Source organism: Gracilinanus agilis, chromosome 6 (assembly GCF_016433145.1).
Source record: "Gracilinanus agilis isolate LMUSP501 chromosome 6, AgileGrace, whole genome shotgun sequence".
In the NCBI taxonomy this organism is placed as follows: Eukaryota; Metazoa; Chordata; class Mammalia; order Didelphimorphia; family Didelphidae; genus Gracilinanus; species Gracilinanus agilis.
In genome coordinates this window covers 145,213,381-145,224,284 of record NC_058135.1, presented here as the reverse complement: position 1 = coordinate 145,224,284, position 10,904 = coordinate 145,213,381, and positions in this window count along the sequence as shown.

Sequence of the window (10,904 nt, the reverse complement as noted above, 5' to 3'; positions counted from 1 at the left end):
ATAGATAGATTAAAAAAAAAACTTTCCTATGCTCATGTTACTTCTTCAAAAGAATGAAAGCTTCTTGACGGTAGTGGCTTTTTTTTTTTTTGTCTTTGTATCTCCAGTATCACAGAGCAGGTACATGGTAAATGTTTGAATGAAATAACACTAAATTAGATATTTTTAGGGGGGAGAGGGATGAAAGGCTGAATTAATGAACATTCACTCACATTTATTTAGCACTTTAAAATTTCCACTGTCTTTTTCTTCTTAAGCTATTAAATTAAACATGTATTATTTCCCCTATTTTACATATCTTAATCTATACTTAAACCAGATTCCTGACTTTACTTTGATGCCTTTCTGTCCACTCTATTCTCACTAATAGTATCTACATTTTTATGTTAAGTAAATGGAAATCATTAAATGATTGGAGAAGGTGATGATATCTGAAGTTTCTAGAATATAGCATAGAAGAATATCAAGTATGATGATGAGAAAAAATAAAGTAAATAAATAATAAACATTACATGTGCCTTGTGCTTCTAAAATTATTAACACCATTTTCTATACCTCTGCATAAAATTGTTATGTTGTTACATTAAAAATAGCATAAGTAACTCCATTTTATTTTTAAACACTCTTTTGTGAAGTTCTTTCAACTCCATGTAAGTCACTTGATTTTGGAGATTATACAAGCTTATTACTACCCAGTTTCTCTCAACCTCAAGAATACTCCTCTACCCTTACCCGAGTGTCTCTGATGCTCTCTACCAATAGGAAATCAGGTGCCTTATTCATTAAGTCATCCAGTTTATCACTGTTCATCACTACCTCCAAATTACACATTAACCACATAGAAACCAGGGTTTGGGACCTCTTAGACAGCCAAGAGCCTGGGGCTAGATTTGTTTTGCCACTCATGCCCTGTTGAATATATCACTTGTCCGAATAAAACTTGATTTCTTCATTTCATTGAAACACTGTTGTTGCTGGTATTGTTCAGTAGTTTAGGCCACTCTTCTTGATCTCATGTGGGGTTTTCTGGGCAAAGATACTGATGGACTTTGCCATTTCCTTTTCCAGATCATTTTTCAGGTGAGAAACTGAAGCAGAGTTAAGTGAAATGTCCAAGATCACACAGCTAGTAAATGTCTGATGCCACATTTGATCTTAAAAAGAGATTTACTGATTCCATGCCTACCATTCTATGCACTATACCACAGGGCTGGACTCTTGTAAAAATATTCTACATGCTCGATGGGCTAGTATCCATAATCTCCAAATAGCACAGGCAAGGGATCTTTACTAAGACAATAAAATCATGTCTAAGAGAATGTTAAATAAAACCAACATTTAATATAGGTGCAAACAGTTAACTGAGCACTGTGCAGTATATAAGTGGTTTGAAAGACTTGTTAACATTTATCATTTAATAAGTCCCCTTTTCTCTAGTTGTTACAAACTGTTTACATTGGTCTTAATTCAAGAAATTATTAATGGGAGTTAAAGACAAATGAGAAGCAAGAAAGTCTTCAATGGTGAAAAATTTTCCAGTGTCGCTATCTTCCTTTATGTTCCAATGCTTTGAAATAAATCAGCAGTCACTTTTAATTTATTCAGTTAAACCATAATTGATGTGAATAAAATATGTATTATATAAAATTGAAATGGAATTGAATATTTCTTGAAAAACATAGGTCAGATCGAAATATTATCTTGAGAGAAGAAAAGATCATCAAAAATGAAATTACACAGAAGTAAAGGATGTTTCACAATGATTACTTTAACTCTCTGATTTCAGACAGCAGTAGATAAGGATTTTACTTTATTTTTAAAAAGACAATCCTATTATACTTAGCCTGTTTACTCTGAGTGATGTAGGTTTACAGACATTTCATTACATTCCATATCAAAATATAATGGCAGTGAGACTAGATAGCATGGCCTTTTAATTTTACTAACAGTCTTTCTTCAGTGTTTATTACAGTTAAATACTTCAGGCATTGTAACATTTTCGTATTTATATCCCCCTATCATCTTGGTTACATAAGTTGATATAGTAATTTTTGCTGCCATATAGTACTGCATATTTTCCCCATTTTTTTCCATCTGTATATATTTAACTTTCTGCCCAAGGAAGCTTCCCTTCCCCACAATTTAAATTTTAAAAAATCATTATAATAAATACAGATGGAATCAAAACAATTATTAGGAGTTATTTTTCCCAACTCTATGTCAACAAATGTTTTTAATTGAGTGAAATAGATGAATACTTACAAAATAAATTGCCAAACCAACAAAGAAGGAAATGGAATATTTAGATAAATCTATTTTAGAAAAAGAAATTGAATAGACCATAAAAGAACTTCTTAAGAACAAGACATTAAAAGCAGATGAATTTTACAAATTAATCCTACCAAATATATGAAGAGAATCTAAATTCAATATTAAAATAAAATTTAGAACAATTAGTAAGAAGGAGTCTCATCAAACTCCTTTTTTTATGAAACAAATGTGGGGTTAATACCTAAAATCTGATAACTGATACATAAAATCTGAAAAAGCAAAAATAGAGAAAGAACGTTAAAGATAAATATTATTATTAAATATAAATATAAAAAATCTAAATAAAACATTAGGCATGAGACCACAACATTATATCACAAAAAATATATATATTGTGACCAAGCAGGATTCATACTAGATATGCAGAGATAATTTAATATAAGAAAAAAACTATTAACATGTTCGATTATATCAACAAAAAAGTAACAAATATCTTGTTTATATGAATAGATACAGAAGGAAAAAACAAACTTTTTACAAAATACAACTCCAGTTCCTGTTAAAAATATGTGAAAGTTTAAGTAGGAGTTGATTTTTCATAGATGAATAAGAAATATATATTTAAAATTATAAGCAAACATTATATGTGATGGGAATAAATTAGAAGTCTTTCGTATAAGATCAGGAGTAAAACAAAGATGCCCATTATCACCAATTTTATTCAGTATTATACTAGAAATGTTAGCAATACCAAAAATAAAAGAAAAAAAATTGAAGGCATCAGAGTGGACAAAGAGAGAATAAAACTACATAAATTCATATACATGTATTCAAAGAGACAACTAAAATTAATTTAAACTATCAATAACTTTATTCATTTAACTAAATTTAACTAAAGATTTCACTAAGATTAATTTAACTAAGATTTAACTAAAATTAATTTAAACTATCAATAATTTCACCAAAGTATTAGGATATAAAATAAAACCTCTTAAGTCATCAGTATTTCTATATAAAACTAATGTCCTTCAAGAAGAAACAGTAAGAGATAACTTATTTAAATTAACCATAGATGGGATAAAAGGAATATAGGAGTATATCTTTCTAAACACATCCAGAAACTATATTAACATGATTTTGAAATATTTTTATACCCCTCAGATCTGATGTAAATAATCTGAGAAATTCATGGGTGGGCAGAGTGATTATAAATAAAATGACAATCCTACCTAACCTAATGTACTTATTCAATGCCATTCTAATGAAGTTATCAAAACATATTTTATTGCATTACAAAAAATAATAAAAAATTTATTTGGAAAAACAAAAGGTCAAGAATATCAAAGGAAATAATGAAAAAAAGAGAGTTAAAGAAAGAGGTTTAGTAGTACCAGATTTCAAACTACATTATAAAGCTATAATAATTATATCTATCTGGTCCAGGCTAAGAAATAGAAAACTAGATCAGAGGAACAGAATAGACAGTTGTAAAAGACTGTTTGATAAAATTCCAAAACTAAAGTTCTAAGTTTTGGAATATGAATTCACTATTTGGTAAAAAGTGTTGGTGAACCTAGAAAGCAACCAGTATCTTACCAGGTTTAGATCAAAATGGATACCTAACCTATGTATAAAGGAAAGTATTATAAACAAATTAGAATTCAAGGAACAAATTACCTTTCAGATTTTTGGATTTAAGAAAAATGTACAAATAAACAAGAGAGAAGCATTGAAAACTGAGAAATGCATAATTTTGAATACACTGAAAATACACTAAATTGAAAAGTCTTTGTTCAAATAAAACATTATTGCCAAGATTAGAAGGGAAGTAATAAATTGTGTTTATGTGTGTATGTGTGTGTGTGTGTGTGGGGGGGTTATAGACAATTTCTAAATAGAGGTCTCATCTCTAAAATATATAGAGAATTTTGTCAAATATATATAAGAATATGAGTTATTCTACAAATGATAAATGGTCAAAGAAGAAACCAAAACTATGTATAACTATTTGAAAGAATGCTCTAAATAATTATTGATGAGAGAAATGCAAATCAAAACAACTCAGAGATAACATCTCACACCAATCAGGTTGGCTAAATTGATTAAAGGGTAAAAAGCCAAATGTTGGAAGGGTTGTAGAAAAATAGGGACATTAATACATTGTTGATAGAACTCTGAATTCACCCAGATATTTTGCAGAATAATCTAGAATTATACTCAAAGAGTAATCAAACTGAATATACTTTTTGACCAGTAATATCACTGTTGGGTTTATTTCCCAAGGAGGTCAAGAAAAAAGAAAAATAAATTAATTGTTCTAAAACATTTATAGCAAGTCTTTTTTTAAGTGGCAAAGACCTGGAAACTGAAGGGTTTTTCATCAATTGGGGAATGGCTAAACAAGTTTGGCATATGGTTTTAATGGGATACTATTATGCCATTAGAAATGATGAGCAAAATTACCACAAAAATACCTGAAAGAATACTACGAAGTGATTCAATGTGAAGTGAGCAGAACCAGGAGGATGATATACATACTAACAATAATAATGTATGATGATCAACTCTGAATGACTTACTTGTTATCAATAAGGCAAGGATCCAGGAAAATTCCAAGAGACTCCTGAAGAAAAAGGATACACACTGCCATAAAAGGAACAGTTACAGTTTGAAAGCATTCTTCATTTTATTTTGTCTATACATTTTTCTCCAGTATAAGCAATATGTGTCTTCTTTCATAATATGTTGAATAGGGAAATTTGTAATATGATAAGATAATGTACAATCTATATTACATTAACTGCCTTCTTGGGGAGAGGGGCATGGTGTGAGGGAGGGTGGGAAAAAGCATGAGACATAGATTTTTGGATATAGCTAATGTGAGAATTTGTTTCTCTTGGAGAAGTATAATTATTATAATTCATTACACATTTATAACAAATCATGTTTCATCTTATTCTTATGTTTCATATTATGTTGTATATAAATAAATGTAAATGGCAACTCAAAAATCATAATGTGTTACATCATTAGGTTAAATATAAGATGAAATTTAATATGGATAAATGAAAAAGTTTACATTCATTTTTTTAAAAATCCATTTCCCAAGAATGATATAGGAAAAGCATAGTTCAATAGCAGTTTTTCTGAGAAAAAAATGATATTAGAATGTCAGGGGAAGGAATTGGATGACAAGTTCAATATGAGTTAAAAGTGTAATATGAGAGCTAAAAAAATTCTAATATAAAAGAGACAGACAGCATAGAACAAAGGAGTTATTAGTCTCAATGAATCAAGCTCTAATTAAACTAGATCTAAATTATTCAGGTCTTGATATACTTTAGGATATACAGTGAAAAATGTTCAGAGGTGCATGACCAAGATGAAGAAGGACTCTCAGAAAGGATTAATTGAAGGAATTGGACTATTTAACATGAATTTTGAGTTGGGACATAACTATCTTTAAATAAATAAAAAGCTATCAAAAGGAGGGGGATTATCCTTTTTTCTGCTTCTTCTCAGGAGTCAAAAATAGGGTGAGTAGAAGCTTCAGAAAGGCAGGTTTTAGTTTGATGTATAGAAATAAAAGTTCTAGCAATTGTCATCCACCAGTGAATGGAATGATTTGAGAGATAATGGATTTTCTTTTCTCAAGAGGTCCTTAAGTAGAGGCTGAGAAATGAGTTACTGGGTATATAATTAAATAAATTCATATGAAAGCACAAGTTAAACTGGATAACTTTTGAGGTCCCTTTTATCTCTCATATGCTATGATTCTATGAAATCAAATGAGATGACAGCATTAGAAATGGAACTTCCCTGCATTCAAGGAGAAGTATTATTTGGTTTCAAGAAATAGTTATGGTTACTATATTCCTTGACACAGATTACAATCCTTTCTCTCCATAATGAAAAGTGCTTTGGCTAAAAAATGTACCATACTACCTCCATTGTGGTGATAAATTTCTGAACCTACACTATTTCAGAGCCAGAAAACAGTTTATCAATAGATATAGATTCAAAGCCATCCTATCTTGGTTGTAACTACAAGAACTTATGTTTTGAAAATATAACCAATGAATACTTACTAGAGAACCCCAAATCACTTGATATATACAAGAAAATCCTATGATGCATGAGAAAATTATGAAACGAGTGGTAAACACAATAACTGTTGCAGGAATTGAAAATACTTTTGAACAGTCAAAAATATTTTCTGAAACAAGTTGTATTTGAACTGGACCTTGAAAGTGATATATGATCTAAATTATAAAAAGAATAAGAGAGACCATTCCAGATGAGGAATATAATATAATCTAATGGTAAAAGAAGTGAGTATGAACGAAAGATGTTCCAGAGATCAGTTCAGTTGGAGGAAAAGATTAATATTAAGAAGTAAAAATCAATGAATGAAAGTTCACAAATCATAGTGAAATATAAATGATATGCTAAAGCATTTACACTCATCTCGTGAGGTACTGTAGAACCAACTGAAGGCCATTTGTTTGTTTTATATAAAGGAATAATCATTAAATTGATTTTAGATAGTTAAAGAGGCATGATCCATTAACAAGAGGACAAGTTAAATTTCTATAAGTCTAGAGGCTATTATAGTAGTCCAGAAATGAGATAATAAGGAATTTTATTTGCCAGTGAAAGAAATGAAATGAAGACATTTTTGACAATAAAGATTATTTTTGAAAATCAAAAGAAAGCAGCTCATAACATAAATACTTTTTCTATCTTTAACATTACTGATTCTATAAAATGTATAAAATTGTAAATTTCTAAAATTTAGATTTTATGAAATTATCATCTTTAAAAATAAATTAAATGACCAATGAAATGGTGTTCTTAATATCCAGAACTCTCAGAGCCCCTTTACTAATTAACATTAGTTAATCAGTTAAAAAAACTATCTGAAAATACTACAAACATTCCAAAATATGTTCCACATAAAGAAGCAAAAATACCTAATGATATAATTATATTTTTATTTCTTTTACAAAAGAGGGCAAAATGATTGAGTTATCCATATCCCAGATAGGGCCTATTGTCTATGACATTTCCCTAGGGGGGAAAAAAGCAAAAAAAAATTATAACCTACCCAAGAGGAAGCACTGGAATGGTACATGTTCCACATGACTGTTGCCTGCTTAGGATAACTTCTTGAGCTGGTGAACTACAAAGAAACAAATGGCAATAAGCCTCAAGACAGGGGAAAAACTTTACACTAAGACATCAGTAAGTATTAACTTCTGCTTTTACCCACTCTTTCCTCAAAATTTCTTTAAAAAGAGCTAACTATGTCCCTGGTGACCTTAAGAAAACCCAACAGGAGGGAATAGTAGCAGTATATGATGATGCAGATGAGTAAGCATATGTTGCTCATATTGATTTTGAAGTAAAACCAGCCAAAAAAAAGCAAAACCGCTATTTTATCTAATTATTTACTGAATTACTGAAACTCCTGTCTGTTATTTGTCTTTCCCCTTTATAGTTTTTGAATTATTCACATGAATTGTCCTAATACACACAAAAAGTGGGGAAACATGTAACTGTAACAGATTCTTCAAAATAACCTTAAATTGTTACTCTTATTCAGACAATCTAAGAGCTGTAATTATTTGCTAGGGTTGTGAAATACACACACACACACACACACACATATGTATGTATTATAAATGTGTATTGTTATAGATTGACATATGCATTTATGATTTGTTAAAAATCATCATTTCTAATGAATATTTATAGTTCATATGATTTCCAATATGTCTTTAGTAACAAAATTCTAATAGTAATGCCATTAATAAAAAATTTCATTAGACCCTCCATCAGGCTTATTTCAATGAAAAAGGAATTTCTTTCACTGGTGATGTAGATTTAGCTCCAAGCTACAGTTCTCTTTTCAGCTTTCATGGGCACATTTTTTAATAACCAGCAATAATGATAGTTAACCTTGACTTAATAATACTTTAAAGATAATCTTGAACTGGAATGTATAAGAGATTCTGAAACTTTCTATGTTACATTTTACTTTGCCTGAGAGAAACTTGTACATAATTCTTATTTACCATATTGAAAAAAAGACAGTAATAAAACTATTTTCTTAACAAAATCATGCTTAATTATTAGACAATTATTTTTCTGCAAGATAATTATTTTTCAGCAATGATGTGTACAAATGCATAATGCATATGCAACACTCTATATAATGTATGTTTTTATACATACAACACAAAAATCTTTTTACAAAATTTGTTGGTATATAATATCAAAAAAGATAATTTTCAAGTTAACTTTATTTCTTACTAGAAGAAAGTATGGAAAGAAAAGCAAGATACCACAAGACAGTTTTTCTTTTATTTAGAGTAGGGGGTTCCTGGTTACTCAATATTTTCCAACTGATGTTTTCTTTCTCATCTGAATGTCATTGTTACAACTAAAACAGTTCATTGCCTTTCTGTTGAACATATCAATGTTCTCAAAGGAAATTTTCAATTATATTAAGATGAATTGTAGTTCTGGAAATTTATAAATTAGAAATTCAGTAAGGACCATCAACTCATCTTATATAGGCCATCAAAAATTGTATGGGCTTTTTGGTAAAAATTATGTATTGTAATAATATTCCTTTGAAACTAGTTACATACAAATTATATTTTTCTAAGTGTATTAAGTAGAAGCTCAATTCTCATAATTAGATATTCCACAAGAAGACATAAGATACAGGGTACTATTATTACGACTTTTAAAGAAGGAATTCAAATGTTAATCCTTTGAATTTCTTTATCACCTACCCTATCGTTTTATTGTTTTTTTTAAACCCTTAACTTCTGTATATTGGCTCATAGGTGGAAGAGTGGTAAGGGTGGGCAATGGGGGTCAAGTGACTTGCCCAGGGTCAGACACCTGGGAAGTGTCTGAGGCTGGATTTGAACTCAGGACCTCCCGTCTCTTGGCCCAACTCTCAATCCACTGAGCTACCCAGCTGCCCCCTCCCTATCCTTTTTGACCACTTCTAAGAGTTACAAACCACTAGATGAATATCCACTAATTTCATGATTCTGAGTATGATTTAAGAAAAGACTAGAAGAAACAAGGAGGAAGTCCCAGGATACCATATTTTGCCTCTTTTGATCTCCCCACATGTTGGAATTATTTTTGAGTATAGTTGGGTATAGTTGAATTATGCATAGAAAACCCATTTTCTTTCCCTTGTCACTATAAAGGAAAAGCAGAACTCCTATTGAATCATAGCCTACTGTGATTCCATAAGCAATTAGGTCAGATCAGATCCTTTTATATATTGGAAAAATGAGTTACTACCAATCTTTTTTGTTTTAAGGAGAGAATGTTTAATTTAGAATGAAAAAATTTACAAATGGCATGTAGAGTTGTTTGGTTTTTTTTCACACTAGACTAAATTTGAACTCGAGCCTTCCTGAATCCAGATTCAGTACTTTGCCCACTGCATCACCTAACTGTCTCTTCATATTAATAGAAATAGCTAACAGAAACTAAATATTAAAAAATTTACTATTTTGGTTATAATATAGGAATAATTTAAATGTCCATACTCATATTTTCTCATTTTTAGGTCCAGAAATTTCTCATCAGAGATAGGTAGTAAATACAAAATCCTCTTATCTGAGTTTCATCTATCAATAATTTTAGGACTTCTAAGGTTATAACCAAGTTGGTAAAATGAGAATGAAGCAGAGCTCTCTCAATATTTTGTTTAAAAGAACTTTTAAATAATATCTTCAATCAAATTCTGGAGCAGAGAAGCCAACAAAATTTAGGGTGAAATTTCTTTTTCTATCCCAATACAACCTAAGAGATTTAAGGAAGGTCTAAAGGTGGAGAAGGACATCTAAAGAAGGAGAAATCTGTAAAACTGGAGAGGAGGCTGGTTCAGATTACACTTGGTATTAATATCAGCTATGGACTTCAGTAAACAGCTCTGGAAGCTCCCAAGTCAGATATAGTAAGGGGAACTGGGGACTGGACTAGTCAGAAAGAGATCACGGGAGAACATTGGGCAAAAGAGAGGATGATGTTTGGCAACTCATTTGACTACATCCACGTCTGGTTCATGACTTCAAGGTGGAGAAAAGCACTTTAGATCACAAAGAAATATGAAACTGAGGAGCAGTGTATCTTTTATTCCCAAGAGAACAGGTATGAAGTAGAATTGCTTTTGATTAGAAGGGATCAGGAGGCCTAAGGAATAATATCACTTGCTGACCAAGGGATCAGGATTACTGAAGAACAGTATCACTTTTAGTACCAAGGAAGAGTGCCTCTGAGGAAAAGTTTCCCTTGAAGCTTCAATGGATCAAGAGCCCTTCCTGATTAAGGACCAGAATTCGGATCAGGAGACCAGAGACAATACCTCCTCCTGGACTGAAACACTTTGAAAACACCAAAAAGTTCTAAACCCCTAGAACTAGATCTTCAAACAATGATGTGAAGAAGCTTGGAGTTTTGGGACAATATTCTACTTCCATCCCTCACTCCTCAGAACAGTGCCCAACCTTAAGTTCAAAGTTAATAGATGGGCTGTAAAAATAAGTAGACAAAATAAAAAGAACCCAACAACTAAAAGATACTCTAGTGAAAGAGAT